Source organism: Panthera pardus, unplaced genomic scaffold (genome assembly GCF_024362965.1).
Source record: "Panthera pardus isolate Hobbes unplaced genomic scaffold, ASM2436296v1 HiC_scaffold_6, whole genome shotgun sequence".
In the NCBI taxonomy this organism is placed as follows: Eukaryota; Metazoa; Chordata; class Mammalia; order Carnivora; family Felidae; genus Panthera; species Panthera pardus.
This window is the reverse complement of record NW_026526991.1, coordinates 107,358,790-107,381,628: the sequence shown is the minus strand read 5'-3', so window position 1 is coordinate 107,381,628 and position 22,839 is coordinate 107,358,790. Positions and strand designations below refer to the sequence as shown.

General features: G+C 40.6%; 1 protein-coding gene and 1 pseudogene across 1 annotated transcript in view; one reads left to right on the top strand and one right to left on the bottom strand.

The window, feature by feature from the left end:
- The window catches only part of USP18 (ubiquitin specific peptidase 18), a 51,347-nt gene that overhangs the window by 11,730 nt on the left and 16,778 nt on the right, over nucleotides 1-22,839 (bottom strand). The window lies entirely within an intron of this gene.
- On the top strand, nucleotides 1,049-1,570 carry LOC109276287 (myelin-associated neurite-outgrowth inhibitor-like; annotated as a pseudogene).

Here is a 22,839-nt window from a genome sequence, read left to right as displayed (position 1 = left end):
CTCAAAAAGTTCCATACCAAAGCATTTTTATTATCTGACCTGCTTGCAGCTTCACTGAAAAAGCAATGAAAAGGGGAAATTTAAAGTTAAAAGCACAATATTGTTTACATTAGCACCCATGAAAATGAAATACTTAGGTATAAATCTAGACAAATACATACAAGATCTATATGAGAAAAACTATAAATTTTGATGACAGAAATCAGAAGAATTATATAAGTGGAAAGATATACCATGTTTATGGATAGGAGGACTCAATATTGTCAAGATGCGAGTTCTTCCCAACTTGATCTATAGACTCAATGCAATTCCAGTCAAGATCCCAGCAAGTTATTTTATGGATACTGAAAAAGTGATTCCAAAGTCTATTTGGAAAGGCAAAGACCCAGAATAGCCAACACAACATTGAGGGAAAAAATAAAATCAAAGACCTAATTCTGAAACTAATAAAATATCAATAATCAAAACAATGTAATATTGCATAAGAACAGAAAATAGATCAATGGAATGAAACAGAGATCCCAGGAATACACCAACATAAACAATATTACTGCTCTTTGACAAAGAAGCAAAGGCAATACGATGGAACAAAGATAGTCTTTTCACTCAATGGTGCTGCTTAACACCTGCATATCCATATGAAAACAAATGAAACCATACACAGACTTTATATCTCTTAAGAAAACGAATTCAAAATATATAACAGACCTCCTAAATATAATATAGAAGAAAACCTAGACCTTGTGTTTGGTGATTACTTTTTAGATACAACTGCAAAGTACAAACAATAAAAAAAGAAGTGATATACTGGACTTCATTAAAATTAAAATTTTCTGGAACGTCTGCGGGTAGCACATGTTGTGGAGAGGTGGGCTGGGTGAAGCAGAACAATTGGAAGTGCCTGCCAGGGCAGTGGTGGCATCAGAGACCCAGCCTCGAGGCTCAGCCCCCGCATCCTTGCTGAACCCAACTGTGGAGACCGCCCCTGGCTGGCATGAGCCGGGCACTTTGGCCCAGGCTGCCACTGCCACAATGCCGTCTTGAAATCATGAATCCTGTTTATAGCCCTGGTTTTGTTGGGGTTCCCCTCTGCAAATGCCAAATAAATTGGTTATTCAGCTGGTTTCCCTGTGTGAGCTATGCAGCCATAGGTCCTGCCTATTCCACCAACATGTACCCTGGAGCAAATCCTACCTTCCAAAAAGGTTACAATCCTGTCACACCTTACACAGTATTCTGTCCCCCCACCAATGGGGCAGTGCCACCATACTCCTCTTCCCCTACCAAAATGCCTACCCCCAAGAGAGCCCCTATGCACACACAGCCCCAGTAGGCAGTGCCCCCTCAAATCATCCACCACACCACAATTGTGCAGCCCAACTGCATGCTGGTGGCGATTTACCCCGATCCCATCCCTCCACTTAGAGGCAATGGCGTCACCATGGGTATGGTGTCTGGGACCACTGTGGTCATGTCAGCAGGTACTCTCCTGACCTCCCACACCTCAATTCCTGTTGCCCCCATGCACTGTGCCCACGTATCTGGCCCCAGGGGCCCCACTTATAGCTAGATTCCCCCTCAGTGGTGATCACCCAACAAATGTCTGAGGATAGAGCTGTGCAGTCACATCATGGAGGTTCCACAGCTGTGCTGCAGGCCTGGTGCCTCGAACCCAGACTTTCTTCTTAATGCTCTTGACACTTAGCTAAACACTACTATGGCCCAGCCCAGCAGGTCCCAATGCCATCAGTCTCCAACTGACTCTGTAGGTTGATCTTAAAGCAAATCCTGTTTTGTGGGCTGCCTGGCAATTTTTTAGCTAACTGTAATGATAAAAAATGGAAAATTAATCTAAATAATTTTTTAAAGTTCTGCTCTGTGAAAGATATGTTAAGAGCATAAAAAGGTAAGCCATAAACTGAGAGAAAATATTTGCAAAAAGCATATCTGATAAAGAACTGTTATCCAAAATATACAAAACACTCTTAAACTCAACAATAAGACATACACACAGACACACACACACACACACACACACACACAAAACCTGATTAAAAATGTGTGAGAGATTAGAAGGAAGATGGCGGCGTAGGAGGACGCTGGGTTCACCATGCGTCCTGCTGATCACTTAGATTCCACCTACACCTGCCTAAATAACCCAGAAAACTGCCAGAAGACTAGCAGAACAGAGTCTCCAGAGCCAAGCACAGACGAGAGGCCCACAGAAGAGGGTAGGAAGGGCGGAGAGGCAGTGCGCACTACACGTACTGGCGGGAGGGAGCCGGGGTGGAGGGGCGGCCCACCGACCAAGCAGAGCCCCCGAGTCTGGCTTGCAAAAGTGGAAAGGCCAGATGGAGTGTGTTCCGACAGCAAGCAGAACTTAGCATCTGGGAGGTCATAAGTTAACAGCTCTGCTCGGAGAGCGGGAGGGCTGGAGGACAACGGGAGGGAGAGTTGTTGAGCCCTGGACGACAGAGCTCAGCTTGGCGGGGAACAAAGACACTCGCCAGCGCCATCTCCCTCGCCCATCCCCCAGCCAAAATCCCATAGAGAACCAGTTCCTGCCAGGGAACTTGCTTGCTCCTCAAAAACACCCAAGGCTGTGCTTCTGCGGAGCCACCCCTCCAGCAGGTCTGACTCCCTCCCGCTGCCACAGGGCCCCTTCTGAAGTGGATCACCGAAGGAGAAGCGAGCTAAGCCTGCCCCTCCTGCCCCCGTGCACCTTGCCTACCCACCCCAGCTAATACACCAGATCCCCAGCACGACAAGCCTGGCAGTGTGCAAGTAGCCCAGACTGGCCACACCACCCCACAGTGAATCCCGCCCCTAGGAGAGGGGAAGAGAAGGCACACGCCAGTCTGACTGTGGCCCCAGCGGTGGGCTGGGGGCAGACATCAGGTCTGACTGTGGCCCCGCCCACCAACTCCAGTTATACACCAGAGCACAGGGGAAGTGCCCTGCAGGTCCCCACCACTCCAGGCACTATCCAAAATGACCAAAAGGAAGAATTCCCCTCAAAAGAATCTCCAGGAAATAACAACAGCTAATGAACTGATCAAAAAGGATTTAAATAATATAACAGAAAGTGAATTTAGAGTAATAGTCATAAAATTAATCGCTGGGCTTGAAAACAGGATAGAGGACAGCAGAGAATCTATTGCTACAGAGATCAAGGAACTAAGGAATAGTTAGGAGGAGCTGAAAAACGCTATAAACGAGATGCAAAATAAAGTGGAAATGACCACGGCTTGGATTGAAGAGGCAGAGTAGAGAACAGTGAACTAGAAGATAAAATTATGGAAAAAGAGGAAGCTGAGAAAAAGAGAGATAAAAAAATCCAGGAGTATGAGGGAAAAATTAGAGAACTAAGTGATACACTAAAAAGAAATAATATACGCATTATTGGTATTCCAGAGGAGGAAGAGAGAGGGAAAGGTGCTGAAGGTGTACTTGAAGAAATAATAGCTGAGAACTTCCCTGAACTGGGGAAGGAAAAAGACATTGAAATCCAAGAGGCACAGAGAACTCCCTTCAGACGTGACTTGAATCGATCTTTTGCACGACATATCATAGTGAAACTGGCAAAATGCAAGGATAAAGAGAAAATTCTGAAAGCAGCTAGGGATAAATGTCCTCTAACATATAAAGGGAGACCGATAAGACTAGTGACGGATCTGTCTTCTGAAACTTGGCAGGCCAAAAAGGAATGCAGGAAATCTTCAATGTGATGAACAGAAAAAAATATGCAGCCGAGAATCCTCTACCCAGCAAATCTGTCATTTAGAATAGAAGGAGAGATAAACGTTTTCCCAAACAAACAAAAACTGAAGGAATTCATCACCACTAAACCAGCCCTACAAGAGATCCTAAGGGGGATCCTGTGAGACAAAGTACCAGAGACATCACTACAAGCATAAAACATACAGACATCACAATGACTCTAAACCCACATCTTTCTATAATAACACTGAATGTAAAGGGACTAAATGCACCAAACAAAAGACATAGGGTATCAGAATGGACAAAAAAACAAGACCCATCTATTTGCTGTCTACAAGAGACTCATTTTAGACATGAGGACACCTTCAGATTGAGAGTGAGGGGATGGAGAACTATTTATCATGCTACTGGAAGCCAAAAGAAAGCTGGAGTAGCCATACTTATATCAGACAAACTAGACTTTAAATTAAAGGATGTAACAAGAGATGAAGAAGGGCATTATATAATAATTACAGGGTCTAACCATCAGGAAGAGCTAACAATTATAAATGTCTGTGCACCGAATACAGGAGCCCCCAAATATATAAAACAATTACTCATAAACATAAGCAAACTTATTGATAAGAATGTGGTCATTGCAGGGGACTTTAACACTCCACTTACAGAAATGGATAGATCATCTAGACACACGGCCAATAAAGAAACAAGGGCCCTGAACGATACATTGGATCAGATGGACTTGACAGATATATTTAGAACTCTGCATCCCAAAGCAACAGAATATACTTTCTTCTCGAGTGCACATGGAACATTCTCCAAGATAGATCATATACTGGGTCACAAAACAGCCCTTCATAAGTATACAAGAATTGAAATTATACCATGCATACGTTCAGACCACAATGCTATGAAGCTTGACATCAACCACAGGAAAAAGTCTGGAAAACCTCCAAAAGCATGGAGGTTAAAGAACACCCTACTAAAGAATGAGTGGGTCAACCAGGCAATTAGAGAAGAAATTAAAATATATATGGAAACAAACGAAAATGAAAATACAACAATCCAAACACTTTGGGATGCAGCAAAGGCAGTCCTGAGAGGAAAATACATTGCAATCCAGGCTTATCTCAAGAAACAAGAAAAATCCCAAATATAAAATGTAACAGCACACCTAAAGGAAATAGAAGCAGAACAGCAAAGGCAGCCTAAACCCAGCAGAAGAAGAGAAATCATAAAGATCAGAGCAGAAATAAACAAGATAGAATCTAAAAAAATGTAGAGCAGATCAATGAAACCAAGAGTTGGTTTTTTGAAAAAATAAACAAAATTGATAAACCTCTAGCCAGGCTTCTCAAAAAGAAAAGGGAGATGACCCAAATAGATAAAATCATGAATGCAAATGGAATTATTACAACCAATCCCTCAGAGATACAAACAATTATCAGGGAATACTATGAAAAATTATATGCCATCAAATTGGACAACCTGGAAGAAATGGACAAATTCCTAAACACCCACACTCTTCCAAAATTCAATCAGGAGGAAATAGAAAGCTTGAACAGACCCATAACCAGCGAAGAAATTGAATCAGTTATCAAAAATCTCCCAACAAATAAGAGTCCAGGACCAGATGGCTTCCCTGGGGAATTCTACCAGACGTTTAAAGCAGAGATAATACCTATCCTTCTCAAGCTGTTCCAAGAAATAGAAAGGGATGGAAAACTTCCAGACTCATTCTATGAAGCCAGTATTACTTTGATTCCTAAACCAGACAGAGACCCAGTAAAAAGAGAGAACTACAGGCCAATATCCCTGATGAATATGGATGCAAAAATTCTCAATAAGATACTAGCAAATCGAATTCAACAGCATATAAAAAGAATTATTCACCATGATCAAGTGGGATTCATTCCTGGGATGCAGGTCTGGTTCAACATTCGCAAATCAATCAACGTGATACATCACATTAATAAAAGAAAAGATAAGAACCATATGATCCTGTCAATCGATGCAGAGAAGGCATTTGACAAAATTCAGCACCCTTTCTTAATAAAAACCCTCGAGAAAGGCGGGATAGAAGGAACATACATAAAGATCATAAAAGCCATTTATGAAAAGCCCACAACTAATATCATCCTCAATGGGGAAAAACTGAGAGCTTTTTCCCTGAGATCAGGAACACGACAGGGATGCCCACTCTCACCGCTGTTGTTTAACACAGTGTTGGAAGTTCTAGCATCAGCAATCAGAGAACAAAAGCAAATCAAAGGCATCAAAATTGGCAAAGATGAAGTCAAGCTTTCACTTTTTGCAGATGACATGATATTATACATGGAAAATCCGATAGACTCCACCAAAAGTCTGCTAGAACTGATACATGAATTCAGAAAAGTTGCAGGATACAAAATCAATGTACAGATCAGTTGCATTCTTATACACTAATAATGAAGCAACAGAAAGACAGATGAAGAAACTGATCCCATTCACAATTGCACCAAGAAGCATAAAATCCCTAGGAATAAATCTAACCAAAGATGTAAAAGATCTGTATGCTGAAAACTATAGAAAGCTTATGAAGGTAATTGAAGAAGATATAAAGAAATGGAAAGACATTCCCTGCTCATGGATTGGAAGAATAAATATTGTCAAAATGTCAATACTACCCAAAGCAATCTACACATTCAATGCAATCCCAATCAAAATTGCACCAGCATTCTTCTTGAAACTAGAACAAGCAATCCTAAAATTCATATGGAACCACAAAAGACCCCGAATAGCCAAAGTAATTTTGAAGAAGAAGACCAAAGCGGGAGGCATCACAATCCCAGACTTTAGCCTCTACTACAAAGCTGTGATCATCAAGACAGCATGGTATTGGCACAAAATCAGACACATAGACCAATGGAATAGAATAGAAACCCCAGAACTAGACCCACAAACGTATGGTCAACTAATCTTTGACAAAGCAGGAAATAATATCCAATGGAAAAATGACAGTCTCTTTAACAAATGCTGGGAGAACTGGACAGCAACATGCAGAAGGTTGAAACTAGACCACATTCTCACACCATTCACAAAAATAAACTCAAAATGGATAAAGGACCTGAATGTGAGACAGGAAACCATCAAAACCCTAGAGGAGAAAGCAGGAAAAGACCTCTCTGACCTCAGCCGTAGCAATCTCTTACTCGACACATCCCCAAAGGCAAGGGAATTAAAAGCAAAAATGAATTACTGGGACCTTATGAAGATAAAAAGCTCCTGCACAGCAAAGGAAACAACCAACAAAACGAAAAGGCAACCAACGGAATGGGAAAAGATATTTGCAAATGACATATGGGACAAAGGGCTAGTATCAAAAATCTATAAAGAGCTCACCAAACTCCACACCCAAAAAACAAATAACCCAGTGAATAAATGGGCAGAAAACATGAATAGACACTTCTCTAAAGAATACATCCAGATGGCCAACAGGCACATGAAAAGATGCTCAACGTCGCTCCTTATCAGGGAAATACAAATCAAAACCACACTCAGATATCATCTCATACCAGTCAGAGTGGCCAAAATGAACAAATCAGGAGACTATAGATGCTGGAGAGGATGTGGAGAAATGGGAACCCTCTTGCACTGTTGGTGGAAATCGAAATTGGTGCAGCCACTCTTGAAAACAGTGTGGAGGTTCCTCAGAAAATTAAAAATAGACCTACCCTATGACCCAGCAATAGCACTGCTAGGAATTTACTCAAGGGATACAGGAGTACTGATGCCTAGGGGCACTTGTACCCCAATGTTTATAGCAGCACTCTCAACAATAGCCAAATTATGGAAAGAGCCTAAATGTCCATCAACTAATGAATGGATAAAGAAATTGTGGTTTATATACACAATGGAGTACTACGTGGCATTGAGAAAGAATAAAATATGGTCCTTTGTAGCAAGATGGATGGAACTGGAGAGTGTGATGCTAAGTGAAATAAGCCATACAGAGAAAGACAGATACCATATGTTTTCACTCTTATGTGGATCCTGAGAAACTTAACAGAAACCCATGGGGAAGGGGTAGGAAAAAAAAAAAAAAAAAGGAGGTTAGAGTGGGAGAGAGCCAAAACATAAGAGACTCTAAAAAACTGAGAACAAACTGAGGGTTGATGGTGGGTGGGAGGGAGGGGAGGGTGGGTGATGGGTATTGAGGAGGGCACCGTTTGTGATGAGAACTGGGTGTTGTATGGAAACCAATTTGACAATAAATTTCATATATTGAAAAAAAAATAAAAAATAAATGGGTGAGAAACCTGAATAGACATCTCACCAAAGAAGATACACAGATGGCAAATAAGCATATGAAGCAGTGCTCAGCATATGTCAATAGAAATTGCAAATTAAAATAATGAGATACCTCTACATACCTATCAGTATGGCCAAAAATTTTAAATGCTAACATCAAATGCTGGTGAGAACACAGAGAACAGCAACTCTCATTCACAGCTAGTGAGAAAGCAAAATGGTACAGCCACTTTGGAAGACAGTATGGTGGTTTCTTACAAAACTAAACTTACTCTTTACATAGGACTCAGCAATCACGGTGCTTGGTATTTACTCAAAGGAGTTGAAAACATATGTATACTAAAACCTGATATGTTCATAGCAGCTTTATTCATAATTGTCAAAATTGGAAGCAACAAAGATGTCTTTCAGTAGGTAAATAGATAAATAAACTATGGTACACCCAGACAATAGAATATTCAGTGTCAAAAAGAAATGAGCTAGGGAGGATTCTAGGAATATGGAGGAGTAGGAAGCACCAGGAATCTGTCTCCCCATGTAGACAATAATTGCGCTGGCAGAATCTGTCTGATATTAATATTTTTGAACTCTAGAGTTCGTTGAAGGTTCGCAACTTCTAGGGGAAGACTAGGGATAAACAATGGTTAATTTCAGTCAATTTCATCTCTTTGCACAGTAGCAACAACCCATCCCCCACCCCTAGCCATGTGGCCAGCAGCTTGTGCATGGTGTGTCAAAACTGGGATGGGCGTAAAGGACTCTGTCTTCCAAATATTGAGATCTGTGCTCTGATTATTGATGTTTCCGATCACAGATGTGTAAACAAAGAGGCAGGCAGCCATGGTAATTTTATGTCTCTCCAGTGTTTCAAGCCCCTCTCCTTCAGGCTCAAATGACTTCCAAGAGGAATTTAAAGAACTAGATTCCTGATTTCCTCTCCCTTCATTTTTTGCTTTTCCCCTTTTAGGAGTCAAATGCTAAAGACTAGGACACCCCAAAACAATGGTATAAACAGAGAAAATTAAAAAGTGACCATAAACACAAAGGGAAAGGTGCAAAATTACCAGAGGAGATATTAAGTTTATACTTTACTCCGATCCTTGGCACAGAGATAACTACCATAATAAAAAAACCAAAAGCAATAAACAAAAATAATAATAAATAAAAATAACAAATAAAATAATAATAATAAACAGAAAATCCTGGAGAAGAATCTGATTTCCAGAGTTGCCATATTATTAAATTCAAATGCCAGCGTTCAACAAGGCATACACAAGGCATACAAAGAAATAGGAAGTATGGCCCAATCATTGAAAAACCAAAAAGAACTCAAGTCAACAACCTAACTTATACTTTAAGGAAACAAAAGAACAAACTAACCAAAAGCTAACAGAAAAAAGTGAAATAACAAACATTAGAGCAGAGATAAAGTAAATAGAGAATAATAATGGAGAAAATCAATGAAACTAAAAGTTGGTTTTTTTAAAAGATTAACAAAATTGACAAGTCTTTAATTGGCTAAATGGACTAAGAAAAAAGGGCCTCAAATTACTAAAATCAAACATTAAAGTAGAATTTAATATCAATTCTACAAAAACTTTTAAAGTATTTTAAGAGATCACTATGAACAAAAAATGGAATAACCTAGATGAAATGGACAAATTCGGAGAAAAACAAACCTACCAAAACTAAATCATGACAATATAGAAAATCTGAATATGCCCATAATGAGTTAGATTGAGTCAGTAATCTTAATATCTGGACAAAGAAAAATCATAGTGCTTATGGCTTCAGTAATTAATTCTACCAAACATTTAAAAGGATCTAATACCAATCTTTCCCAAACATTTCCTAAAAACTGAATTTGAGAAAACACTTCTCAACTTGTTTTAGAAGACCAGCATAACCCTGATACTAACGCCAGACAAAGTCACTACAAGAAAAGACCAAAATCCCTTATTAACATTTATGCAAAAATCACCAACAAAATATTAGGAAACAATTCAGCAGCATATTGAAAAGACTATACATTATTACCAAATGAAATTTATTCCTAGAATGCAAGAATGGGTCAACATATGAAAATCAATCAATGTAATATGCCACATCAACAAATCCAAAAACATGTGATCATCTGAATTGATGCAGAGTAAGTATTTCACAAAATTCAACATCCTTTTGTGATAAAAATAAATATGAATTGAAGAAAATATAACATATAAAAGCCACATATGACAAACCCTCACCAAACACCACTCAATTGTGAAAGACAGAAAATTTTTCCTCTAAGATCAGGAACAAGGCAAGGATGCCCACATTAACCACTTCTCTTCAACACATCACTGAAAGTTCTGACCAGAGCAATTAAGAACAAGAAACAACGCTACGGTAAATCAAGGATTTAGGTGATAATGATGTATCAATGCAGATTCATCTATTTTAATGAATCTACCATTCCGGTGCAGAAGATTGATAATGGAGGAAAATGGGTGTGCAGTGGCAGGGAATCTATGGGAAATGTCTGGGCTTTCTGCTCAATTTTTCTGTGAAGCTAAAGCTGCTCTAAAAAAAAAAAACAATCTACTAAAAAAAATGAACGGAAATTCAGAATCTGTGGGATACCATCAACTACACCAACATACATATAATGTAAGTCCCAGAAGGAGCAGCAAGAGAAAAGGCCAGAAGGAATATTTTTAAAGAAATAATGAACCCAAACCTTATAAACATGAAAAATCAGTTCTGGAGGCTGTGGAGTCAAAGTTCAAGATATCAGCAGATTCTAGGCCACTTTCTTGGGTATCTTCACATGGTGTAAGAATCAAAGGAGATTTTTCAGGCCACTTTCATAAGGACATTAATTCCATTAATGAGAGCTCTGCTTTCATGAACTAATCACCTCTGAAAGGCCCCTTCTCCTAATACTATCACTCTGGGGGTTACATTTCAAAATATGGATTTTGATGGGACACAAACATATACAACAGGTCCTCAATAAGATCACACCTTCCTTCTCATCAGAAAATGAGAACAGAAGATGGTGGGATAACATATTCAAAATGCTGGGTAGAAAAGCTGTCAACTAAAAGTTCTATATCCAGCAAAACTTCTCTTCAAAAATGAAGCAGAAATTTAGACACTGAAATAAACAAAAACTGAGACCATTCATCACTAAAGACTTGTCCTACAAGAAATACTAAAGGAAGTTCTCCTGGATAAAATGAAACTGTACAGTAACAACATGGTAACACAAATCCAAATGAGGAAATAAGAAGCACCAGGATTCAGGAGGACTTAAGATTGTGGAGGAGTGGGAGACTCTAGGCTTGTCTCATTCCTTGAACACAGCTAGGTAAATATCAAATCATTTTGAACACCCAAGAAGTTGATCTGAGGACTGAGAGAACAAAAAAGCACAACTAGACTTAGAAGGTAGGAGCTGTGGAGAGTTGATTTAGTGGGGAGAAGAGCTGTGGGTGTTGTGATGGTGAGGGAGCCCTGATCATGGAGAAAGGAAGAGAGAGAGAGAGAGAGAGAGAGAGAGGGAGAAAGCAAGCGAGCATGTAGGGAATTGCACAAGAAAAAACTCTTCCCCAAAAATATTGACAGAGAAGAGGAGAGAGACTGAATACGACAAGTTTTTATAAACAATGGAGCACAGGGTCTGAAGTTTCAGAGTCACACATGCTGGGCTTAATAGTGCTCTGGTGAGGAGGGAGGACAGAGACCTAGGAGTAGGCAGCATAGGCTGAAGATGCCCTGCTTGGAACGCATTTAGGAGAAGGGACACAGCTTCTCCAGGAGCAAGAGACATAGTGGGTGCTACTGAGCTGCCCCATTCACTAACATAAGAAAAGGAACACGGGCTGAGGACAGCATGCCTTGGCGCTGGCTTTCTGCCGTGCTTTACCGCCAATTCTGAATTGCTGCATGGTCATGAAACTGATTTCTGGGGCAAGCTGGCACCAGGCCATAGTGCAGGAAGACACGACCGTAGAGGATCAGCACATGTCCATGCCACTCAGATCTCTAAAATTTGGAGTTCTGTGCACCTGAGGTAAAACACACAAGTGCTATGCCACCTGGAAAGCAGACAGCTCAGACACAGGCAGGGAGAAAGCAGGGATCTTGTGGAAGAAGGGGACACATAACAGGTGGTTGTTTGCTCTTCTTTGAGGGTTTCCTGAAGAATGGCAGGCGTGAGGTCCCCACTCTGGGGATGAAGGAATGGAGTGACACCATTTGCACCCTGCCATAAGCACTGACAGACTTCAGTGAGCAAAAGAGCACCACCAAGTGGAGGCCAGAGCCACTTATACAAAGCCCCACCACCCTGCACCCTGCAGGTGCATCTCCACTAGGGCAAGTCCACCTGAGAATCACCACAGCAGACCCCACCCCCAGAAGACCAGCACAAACTCCTCACCTGCACCAAGTGTACTGATTATAGAGTGCTGCAAAGCTATAGCTCTAGGGGAAATACGATCTAGCTTCCTTTGGTTTTCTTCCCCTGCTTGGGATACAGAGAAAGCAATTTTTATTTATTTATTATTAAAAAAATTTAATGTTTATTTATTTTTGAGAGATAGACAGAATACAAACAGGGGAGGGACAGAGAGAGAGGGAGACATAGAATCTGAAGCAGGCTCCAGGCTCTGAGCTGTTAGCACAGAACCTGGTGCAGGGCTTGAACTCACAAACCACAAGACCATGACCTGAGTTGAAGTCATATGCTTAATTGACTGAGCCATCCAGGTGCCCCAGAGAAAGCAATTTTTTATTTTTTTTCATTTTTATTTTTATGTTTTTAATTTTTTTTTAATCTAGCTTCTTCTAACAAGCAGACCTAAACACATCTAGGATCTAGCTTCCTTTTTTTCTCGACTTAGAAAGACAGTATGAAAAGACACAGGAATTCACCCCAGAAAAAGAACAAGAGGTCACAGCCAGGGATTTAATCAAAAGATAGATAGATAGATAGATAGATAGATAGATAGATAATATGCCTGAACTAGAATTTAAAACAATTATAAGGATACTAGATGGGCTTGATAAAAACATAGAAAACAGTCGAGAATCCCTTACTGTTGACATAAAAGAACTAAACTCTAGGCCAAATTAAAAATGCTATAACCAAGATGCAAATCCAAATGGATTCCATGACAATGAGGATAGATGAAGCAGAAGAACAAATCAGTGATAGAGAAGATAAAATTATGGTAAATAATGAAGCTGAAAAAAGGGAAAGAAAGGTATTGGATCACAAGTGTAGACTTAGGGAATTCAGCAACTCCTTAAAGGATAATTATATTCCTATCATAGGAGTCCCAAAAGATGAAGAGAGAGAAAAAAGGGCAGAAAGTTTATTCGAACAAATTATAGCTGAAAACTTCCTAACCTGGGGAAGAAAACAGACATTGAAATCCAAGAAGCACAGAGAACTGCCATTAAATTTAACAAAAGCCGGCCATCATCAAGACATATACTCAAATTCACAAAACACACAGACAAGGAAAGAATCCTGAAAGCAGCAAGGGAAAAACGTCCTTAACCTATAAGGGAAGACAAATCAGATTCCCAGCAGATCTGTCCATAGAAACTTGGCAGGCCGGAAGAGAGTGAATGGCATGATATATTCAATATGCTGAATGGGGAAAATATGCAGCTAAGAATATTTTATCCAACAAGGCTGTTACTCAGAATAGAAGGAGAGGTAAAGTGTTTCCAGATAAACAAAACTAAGCGAGCTTGTGACCACTAAACCAGCCCTTCAAGAATTATTAAAGGGGACTCTTTGAATGGGGGGGGGGGGGGGAAGGACCAAAAGCAACAAAGACTAGAAAGGAACAGAGGACAACCAGAAACATCAACCTTACAGATAACACAAAAGCACTAAATTCATATCTATCAATAATCACTCCGAATGTAAATGGACTAAATACTCCGCTAAAAAGACACAGTGTATCAGAATGGATTAAAAAAAAAAAAACAAGACACATATGCTCCCTACATGAGACTCATTTTATTTATTTTTTTTAACGTTTTATTTATTTTTGAGACAGGGAAAGACAGAGCATGAACAGGGGAGGGTCAGAGAGAGGGAAACACAGATTCTGAAACAGGCTTCAGGCTCTGAGCTGTCAGCACAGAGCCCGACGCGGGGGCTCGAACTCACAGACTGCGAGATCATGACCTGATCCGAAGTCGGCCGCTTAACCGACTGAGCCACGCAGGCGCTCCTAAGAGACTCATTTTAGACCTAAAGACACCTGCAGATTGAAAGTGAGGGGATGGAGAACCATCTATCATGCTAATGGATGCCAAAAGAAAGCTGGAGTAGCCATTCTTATATCAGACAAACTAGATTTTAAACCAAAGACTGTAACAAGAAATGAATAAAGGCATTACATCATAATTAAGGAGTCTATCCGTCAAAAAGATCCAACAATTATAAATATTTATGCCCCCAACTTGAAGCACCCAAATATTTAAAACAATTAATAACAAATATAAAGAAACTCACTGATAGTAATACAATAACAGTAAGGGACTTTAACACTCCACTTACAACAATGGACAGATCATAAAAGCATAAAATCAACAAGGAAACAATGGATTTGAATGACACACTGGATGGACTTAATAGATACATTCAGAACATTTCATCCTAAAGCAGCAGAACACACATTCTTCTTGAGTGCACATGGAACATTTTCCAGTACAGATCACATCCTGGGTTACAAATCAGCCCTCAACAGGTACAAAAAAACTGAGATCATACCATGCATATTATCAAACCACAATGCTATGAAACTTGAGGCCAAACACAAGAAAAAGATTTGGAAAGACCACAAATAGATGGAGGTTAAAGAACATCCTACTGAATAATGAATGAGTCAACTACAAAATTAAAGAAGAAATTAAAAAATGCGTGGAAGCAAATGAAAAAGAAAAGATGGAGGCATCACAATTCCAGACTTCAAACTACAAGCTGTAGTCATCAAGACAGTACGGTACTGGCGCAAAAACAGATACATAGATCAATGGACAGAATAGAAAACCCAAAAATGGACCCACAACTATATGGTCAACTAATCTTCAACAAAGTAGGAAAGAATATCCAATGGAAAAAAGATAGTCTCTTCAGCAAATGGTGTTGGGAAAACTGGATGGCAACATGCAAAAGAATGAAACTAGAACACTTTCTTACACCATTGTGGGGGATAAACTTAGGAATCCCCCAGGCTTACACCAATGGGTTAACAAGGCATAAAGAAATAACAAAGTCATAAAATTCTCACACCCCAGTTTGGGTAACCAGATTGGCACGCCAAGAATAGGGAAGCACAAAGGTGCCAAGAATAGGGAGGTGCAAATGCACCCCAAAATAGGGAGGGGGTGCTGAGCCCCCAAAAATAGAGAGGGAGAGGCAAAGGCCTGAAATAGAAACAGTGCAAAGGTGCCCAATATATAGGAATAACAAGATTAGATATTCAGGGTGAAAGCACCCCAAATTTAGTACTACAGCATACAGCTGCTTTCATAGGAGAATAGGGCCAGGTTAGGCAAACTGGTGAACTGGACTTTGGACCACTGTGCTGCAGGCACAGCAGCCCAGAGCAGAGATGGTTAACAAAAGAAAAGGTGCCTTATTAACCCTGAGGTTATTCCCCCTATCTGTCTCATCCCCTAGGCTGACAAAGATAAACAGGGAAGGTACCTCCTGTCTGCTGTTGACAACCATCTACCCATCTGCCCAGCGCCTGGATTTTGTTTTATATTGACCAAAACCCCAAACACTGTATATCTTCAAAATTCCCTTTTCCACCTCACATCCACAAATTAATGTTCCCAGTTTCTTTGTCTCTTTGTACATACCCATCACGTTTGCAAGCCTTCTGATCTGAATAAATACAGGGCAAGGACCCTCATTTGGGGCTCTTGTCTTTTTCCTGGACATTAGCCATTTCTCATTTTAATCCTGCATCCGCTCATTTGCTAGACAAAGAGAACTTTAGACTTAGAGTCTACGACACACCATACACAAAAATAAATTTAAAATGAATGAAAAACCTAATTGTGAGACAGGAAACCATCAGAATACTAGAGGAGAACACAGTCAGCAACCCATTTGGCCTTGTCATAACTTCTTACTAGCAAAATGAACTGTTAGGACTTCACCAAGATAAAAAGTTTCTGCACAGTGAAGGAAACAATCAATAAAACTAAAATGCAGCCTATGGAACAGAAGATATTTGCAAATGACATATCTGATAAAGGATTAGTATCCAGAATTTATCAAACTCAACACCCCAAAAATAAATAATCCAGTGAAGAAAGAATAGACACTTTCCCAAAGAAGACATCCAGATGGCTAACAGACACATGAAAATATATTCAGCATCACTCATCATCAGGGAAATACAAATCAAAACCATGATGAGGGGAACCTGGATGGCGCAGTCACTTGAGCATCCAACTCTTGATTTCGATTCAGGTCATTTTCCCAGGGTTATGGGATCAAGCCCTGGGTTGGGCTCTGCATTGAGCGTGGAGTCTGCTTACGATTCTCTCCCTTTGCCCCTCTCCCCAGCTTGCTCACTCTCTCCCTCTCTCAAAAGAAAAAAAAAAAAAAAAAACATGATGAGATACCACATCACACCTGTCAGAATGGCTAAAATTAACAACACAGGAAACAACAGGGGTTGGTGAGGATGCAGAAAAAGAAAAAGGGGAACCCTTCTGCACTGTTGGTGGAAATGCAAACTGGTGCAGCCACTCTGGAAACAGTATGGAGGTCCCTCAAAAAATTTAAAATAGGGGCATGTGGGTGGCTCAGTCAGTTGATCATCCAACTTCAGCTCAGGTCATGATCTCATGGTTCGTGAGTTCTAGCCCTGCATTGGGCTTGCTCCTGTCAGCACAGAGCCCGCTTTGGATCCTCTCTGTGCCCCCCTCTCTCTGCCCTTCCCCACACATGCTTTTTCTATCAAAATAAATAAATATTTAAAAAAATTAAAAATAGAACTACCCTATGATCCAGCAATGGCACTACTAGGTTATTTACCCAAAGGATACAAAAAATACAGATTCAAAGGGGTACATGCACCCTGATGTTTATAACAGTCTTATCAACAATGGCCAAACCATGGAGAGAACCCAAGTGGCCATTGACTAATGAATGGATAAAGATGTGGTATATACATACAATGGAATATTACTCAGCCATCAAAAAGAATGAAATCTTGCTATTTGCAATGAGGTGGATGGAGCCAGAGAGTATTATGCTAAGTGAAATAAGTCAGAGAAAAAACAAATACCATTGATTTCACTCATATGTGGAATTTAAGAAACAAAATAGATGAATATATGGGAGTATGGGGAAAGACAGAGGAAAACAAACCATAAGAGACTCAAAGACAGAGAACAAACTGAGGGCTGATGGAGGGAGGTGTGTGGGGGATGGGCTGGATGGGTTATGGGCATTAAGGAGGGCACTTGTTATGATGAGCACTGGGTGTTGTATGTAAGTGATGAATCACTAATTATACTCTTGAAAACATTACACTATATGTTAACTAACTGAAATTTAAATAAACTTTTTAAAAAAGCATTGGGATTCAGAGTGACATCACCAAGATGGCAAAGTAGAAGACCCCAGTCTCCAAGCCCCCACAAAAGATCAACGATTCCATAGCTATCCATAAATAAAAACAGGAGAGTCCACTTAAAAAACTTCAGGAACAGGGGTTCCTGGGTGGCTTAGGTGGTTGAGTGTCCAACTCTTGATTACAGCTCAGGTCAGATCACAGGGTTGTGGGATCGAGCCCCACATCAGGCTCTGTATTGAGCATAGGGCCTGCTTAAAAATCTCTCTCTCTCTCCCTCTGACCCTCTCCCGATCTCATGCATGCCTTTTCTCACTCTCTTTCTCTCTAAAATAAAATTTAAAAAAAGAAACTTCAGCAACAGGAAAAAAAAAACCTTGAGCAACACAATGGTAAAAACCTGAGGATAACCACACAAAACGGATAGGAAAAAGAGCTTCATTTTGCCTATATCATCCCACCCTCCAGGCCAGCACTTCCCAGTGCCAAGAGGGAACTCCCCAGCTCGAAAGAACTCCTTTTAGCCCTGAATGATACATTGGAACAGAGGGACTTGACAGATATATTTAGAACTCTGCATCTCAAAGCAACAGAATATACTTTCTTCTCGAGTGCACATGGAACATTCTCCAAGATAGATCATATACTGGGTCACAAAACAGCCCTTCATTAGTATACAAGAATTGAGATGATACCATGCACACTTTCAGACCACAATGCTATGAAGCTTGAAATCAACCACAGGAAAAAGTCTGGAAAACTTCCAAAAGCATGGAGGTTAAAGAACACCCTACTAAAGAATGAATGGGTCAACCAGGCAATTAGAGAGAAATTTAAAAATATATGGAAACAAACGAAAATGAAAATACAACAATCCAAATGCTTTGGGATGCAGTGAAGGCAGTCCTGAGAGGAAAATACATTGCAATCCAGGCCTATCTCAAGAAACAAGAAAAATCCCAAATTCAAAATCTAACAGCACACCTAAAGGAAATAGAAGCAGAACAGCAAAGACACCCGAAAACCCAGCAGAAGAAGAAAAATAATAAAGATCAGAGCAGAAATAAACAAGATAGAATCTAAAAAAACTGTAGAGGAGATCAATGAAACCAAGAGTTGGTTTTTGAAAAAATAAACAAAATTGATAAACCTCTAGCCAGCCTTCTCAAAAAGAAAAGAGAGAGGACCCAAATAGATAAAACCATGAATGAAAATAGAATTATTACAACAAATTCCTCACAAATACAAGCAATTATCAGGGAATACTGTGAAAAATTATATGCCAACAAACTGGACAAACCTGGAAGAAATGGACAAATTCCTAAACACCCACACACTTCCAAAACTCAAACGCGAAGAAATACAAAATTTGAACAGACCTATAACCAGCGAAGAAATTGAATCAGTTATCAAAAATCTCCCAACAAATAAGAGTCCAGGACCAGATGGCTTCCCTGGGGAATTCTACCAGACGTTTAAAGCAGAGATAATACCTATCCTTCTCAAGCTGTTCCAAGAAATAGAAAGGGAAGGAAAACTTCCAGACTCATTCTATGAAGCCAGCATTACTTTGATTCCTAAACCAGACAGAGACCCAGTAAAAAAAGAGAACTACAGGCCAATATCCCTGACGAATATGGATGCAAAAATTCTCAATAAGACACTAGCAAATCGAATTCAACAGCATATAAAAAGAATTATTCACCATGATCAAGTGGGATTCATTCCTGGGATGCAGGTCTGGTTCAACATTCGCAAATCAATCAATGTGACACATTACATTAATAAAAGAAAAGAAAAGACCCATATGATCCTGCCAATTGATGCAGAAAAAGCATTTGACAAAATTCAGCATCATTTCTTAATAAAAACCCTCGAGAAAGGCGGGATAGAAGGAGCATACTTAAACATCATAAAAGCCATTTATGAAAAGCCCACAGCTAAAATCATCCTCAATGGGGAAAAACTGACAGCTTTACCCCTGAGATCAGGAACACGACAGGGATGTCCACTCTCACCGCTGTTGTTTAACATAGTGTTGCAAGATCTAGCATCAGCAATCAGACAACAAAAGGAAATCAAAGGCATCAAAATTGGCAAAGATGAAGTCAAGCTTTCGCTTTTTGCAGATGACATGATATTATACATGGAAAATCTGATAGACTCCACCAAAAGTCTGCTAGAACTGATACATGAATTCAGCAAAGTTGCAGGATACAAAATCAATGTACAGAAATCAGTTGCATTCTTATACACTAACAATGAAGCAACAGAAAGACAAATAAAGAAACTGATCCCATTCACAATTGCACCAAGAAGCATAAAATCCCTAGGAATCAACCTAACCAAAGATGTAAAAGATCTGTATGCTGAAAACTACAGAAAGCTTATGAAGGTAATTGAAGAAGAGACAAAGAAATGGAAAAGCATTCCGCGCTCATGGATTGGAAGAATAAATATTGTTAAAATGTCAATACTACCCAAAGCTATCTACACATTCAATGCAATCCCAATCAAAATTGCACCAGCATTCTTCTCGAAGCTAGAATAAGCCATCCTAAAATTTGTATGGAACCACAAAAGACCCCGAATAGCCAAAGTAATTTTGAAGAAGACCAAAGCAGGAGGCATCACAATCCCAGACTTTAGTCTCTACTACAAAGCTGTAATCATCAAGACAGCATGGTATTGGCACAAAATCAGACACATAGACCAATGGAATAGAATAGAAACCCCAGAACTAGACCCACAAAAGTATGGCCAACTAATCTTTGACAAAGCAGGAAAGAATATCCAATGGAAAAAAGACAGTCTCTTTAACAAATGGTGCTGGGAGAACTGGACAGCAACATGCAGAAGGATGAAACTAGACCACTTTCTTACACCATTCACAAAAATAAACTCAAAATGGATAAAGGACCTGAATGTGAGACAGGAAACCATCAAAACCCTAGAGGAGAAAGCAGGAAAAAACCTCTGACCTCTGCTGCAGCAATTTCTTACTTGACACATCCCCAAAGGCAAGGGAATTAAAAGCAAAAATGAACTATTGGCACCTCATGAAGATAAAAAGCTCCTGCACAGCAAAGGAAACAACCAACAAAACTAAAAGGCAACCAACGGAATGGGAAAAGATATTTGCAAATGACATATGGGACAAAGGCCTAGTATCCAAAATCTATAAAGAACTCACCAAACTCCACACCCAAAAAACAAATAATCCAGTGAAGAAATGGCCAGAAGACATGAATAGACACTTCTCTAAAGAAGACATCCGGATGACCAACAGGCACATGAAAAGATGCTCAACATCGCTCCTCATCAGGGAAATACAAATCAAAACCACAATGAGACACCAGCTCATGCCAGTCAGAGTGGCCAAAATGAACAGATCAGGAGACTATAGATGCTGGCAAGGATGTGGAGAAATGGGAACCCTTTTGCACTGTTGGTGGGAATGCAAACTGGTGCAGCCACTCTGGAAAACAATGTGGAGGTTCCTCAAAAAATTAAAAATAGACCTACCCTATGACCCAGCAATAACACTGCTAGCAATTTACCCAAGGGATACAGGAGTGCTGATGCATAGGGGCACTTGTACCCCAGTGTTTATAGCAGCACTTTCAACAATAGCCAAATTGTGGAAAGAGCCTAAATGTCCATCAACTGATGAATGGATAAAGAAGATGTGGTTTATATACACAATGGAATACTACATGGCAATGAGAAAGAATGAAATCTGGCCCTTTGTAGCAACGTGGATGGAACTGAAGAGTGTTATGCTAAGTGAAATAAGTCATACAGAGAAAGACAGATACGATATGTTTTCACTCTTATGTGGATCCTGAGAAACTTAACAGAAGACCATAGGGGAGGGGAAGGAAAAAGAAAAAAAGGTTAGAGAGGGAGGGAGCCAAAACATAAGAGACTCTTAAAAACTGAGAACAAACTGAGGGTTGATGGGGGGGGTGGGAGGGAGGGGTGGGTGGGTGATGGGTATTGAGGAGGGTACCTGTTGGGATGAGCACTGGGTGTTGTATGGAAACCAATTTGACAATAAATTTCATATTTAAAAAAAAAAAAGCTCCTTTCACCCGGAAAAGGAGAACAGGATGAATGACCAACTTCCCCACCCTTTCAGCACACTGGATGAAGGATCTAGTTTCATTTCACCCCACCTGGAAATCAGTAAAGCTGAGATGTCTGTAAATGTCTAGGAACAAGGAATAAGGGAAGCAACTGCTAGTATCATCCATGTAACAGAAGCCACCACAGTTCCCTGTGACCCACCCAACTAAGGACCCCATTAGCTTCTACCACTGAAAAAAAACTAATGGACAGTACAACTACCATGGATACCCTGCAGATTTCACCACTGAGATGGTCACCCTACAGATTTTTGTTTACAGGCACCATTACCAGAGTCCCTCCCCACTACATTCCCCTCCACCCACCAGTGCTCAGAAAATCACAACAGCAGACATTCCTGGCCTCTGTGGCTGCACACATACAAAGTGTCAGCCTACATCCTCATAGCTGACCCCCACCCCCATTTACACACTTGTAGCTAAACCCTGTGGCTGTGCACCTACACCTGCCAGCCTGAATCCTGTCGCCATTCTCTACTGCCTTTTGTACATCCAGAGTGAGCCCCTATAGCCACATAACTGCTTCTCAACAGCTAAGACCCACCCCCCACCCAAGCTGCCTATGAGCCTGGGTCCAACCCTGACACTTGTCACTGGCCTGCGCCTCTGGGGTTGCCTACAAGTAACCTCTGCATCTGTGCAACCTATACACTGCCAGCCTGAATCCCATCACCAACCTCTGTTGCCCTACACATTCCAGGGGCAAGCTTTTTCAGCCAAAGGAGTGCACTATGCCCTCACAGCTGCTTGTGGGCCCACATCTGGCCCCAACTACTGTCTCTGTCCTATGCCCTGGGCTCATCTACAGCTAGCCTCCACAGCTGTGCATGTGTATACTCCTGGCTTGACCTTTGTCACCAGCCTTCAATGTAATGTGTGCACCCATAGTGATCTCTGCAACCACAGAACTGCAAACCAATAGCAAAAGCCCTCACAGCTACTAATGCACCCTCAGTAAGACCCAGCACCTGCTGCTGGCCACAGCCCTCACCACTATGTGTGTGTCTACAACCAGACCCTGCCACCAAGCAGCCACCTGCAACCAGCCCCCACAGACAAGCATGCACACCACCAGT